Source organism: Sinocyclocheilus anshuiensis, unplaced genomic scaffold, assembly GCF_001515605.1.
Source record: "Sinocyclocheilus anshuiensis isolate Anshui unplaced genomic scaffold, SAMN03320099.WGS_v1.1 scaffold322, whole genome shotgun sequence".
NCBI lineage: Eukaryota > Metazoa > Chordata > Actinopteri > Cypriniformes > Cyprinidae > Sinocyclocheilus > Sinocyclocheilus anshuiensis.
The window spans coordinates 1,359,390-1,361,185 of NW_015542366.1; the positions used below are offsets into that span (position 1 = coordinate 1,359,390).

The 1,796-nt window shown below is 57.9% G+C and overlaps 1 protein-coding gene across 1 annotated transcript in view; it reads left to right on the forward strand.

Moving 5' to 3' along the window:
- Nucleotides 1-1,796, forward strand: part of LOC107692185 (glutamate receptor ionotropic, NMDA 2B-like) — a 116,371-nt gene that overhangs the window by 95,571 nt on the left and 19,004 nt on the right. The gene's annotated exons all lie outside the window — the stretch shown is intronic.

Here is a 1,796-nt window from a genome sequence, read left to right on the forward strand (position 1 = left end):
CATCAGGCCAAGGCACTGAGGGACCTGCACGAGGGTGGTCATGATCCGGAAGTTCTGAAAGAGCTCCGAACCACAACTGACCTCGCGCTCCGAGCGACGAAGGTCACCGCAAGTTCTCTTGCTCGTGCGATGTCCACACTTGTGGTCTAGGAGCGCCATCTCTGGCTGTGTCTGGTTGATATGAGGGATGCAGACAAAGTTCGGTTCCTTAATTCCCCTGTATCCCAGACCGGCCTCTTCGGCGACGCGGTCGAGAGCTTGGCCCAGCAGCTCTCGGCTGCACAGGAGCAGACTGAGGCGGTTCATCACACCCTGCCCCGGAGGGCAGCTGCTGCCTCCATCCATCCGCTGGCCGCAGCGCCCCAGCCTGCTCGTCGCGAGGGCGGCCCCCTGCGTCCACCCCTGCTCCCGCAGCGCATCTGCAGCAGCCCCCAGCAAGCGGCACCGTGGAGCTGGGCGTAGGCAGGCTGCCCCACCCGTCCAGGCCCCCATCAAACCTGTGGGTGAGCGAAAGAGCAAGAGGCCCCGGGACGGGTGACCCAGAGAGGGAGGAAGCTGCTCTTTGGGCGATGGTGAAGGCACCTCTCCCTCCCCCGGAGGAGGGCCAGGTGGAGAATCTGGAAAATCTCGACGAGAGAGCGGTTTTCTCTGTCCCTGGGTCCCAGGAGGGCACGGAGAGTCATGGACGGACCAGCACCAGACCACACTCCTCCATCGCCAGCAGGCAGCAGCGGGCGGTTCGAGAGCGTCAACAAAGGCCCTACTGACGCACCCTCTGCCAAACTGCGGAACCAGGTAAGCATTGCACCACACACTCAGACCCCCCTTTGGTCCGAGTTGGGTCCCTGCGTTCCACCTTGCTGCCCCACTGCGGGTACGGCGGTGGTTCCGCTGGTCCTGCTTGCACGGTATCTGGGTGCCTGGCTAGCGCTATCCAACCCGTCTCATTGGCTTCTGCGGATATAATGCAATTCAGTTCTATGCAATTCAGTTCGCCCGTCATCCCCCCAAGTTCAGTGGCATCCACTTCACGACAGTGAAGGCGGCCGATGCTCCTGTCTTGCGTGCGGGGGGCGCAGTCCTACTGGCGAAGGACGTGATAGAGCCGGTCCCTCCAGCCAATGTGAAGACAGGGTTTTAAGGCCCTACTTTTATTGTACCCAAGAAAGGCGGTGGGTTACGACCTATCTTGGACCTGTGTGTCTTGACCCCGGGTGCATCCGTCCCCGAGATTGGTTTGCAGCAATCGACCTGAAGGATGCGTACTTTCAATTGTCGATCCTTCCGCGCCGCAGACCATTTCTGCGGTTCGCGTTCGAAGGATGAGCATATCAGTATGAGGTCCTGCCCTCCGGGCTGTCCCTGTCGGCCCGTGTCTTCACGTAAGTTGCGGAGGCAGCCCTTGTTCCCCTGAGAGAACAGGGTGTTCGCATTCCCAACTACCTCAACGACTGGCTCATACTAGCTCAATCTCAGCATCAGTTGTGTGCACACAGGGTCTTGGTGCTTTCGCACCTCAGCCGGTTGGGCCTTCAGGTCAACTGGGAAAAGAGCAAACTCTCCCTGACAGTGTTGGGCAAGTTACTCTGAAAATTTTATCAAATTACTGATTACTGATTACTCCTTTGAAAAATAATCACGTTACTGTTCTGATTACTTTATTTCAAAAGTAATTAGTAATTAGTTCTCACAGAGGAACGTGCGCGGTCGGTGCTGAACTGCTTAAATTCGTTCAAGGGCAGGACAGCGGTCCCACTGAAACAATTTCAGAGGCTCCTGGGGCATATGGCAGCTGC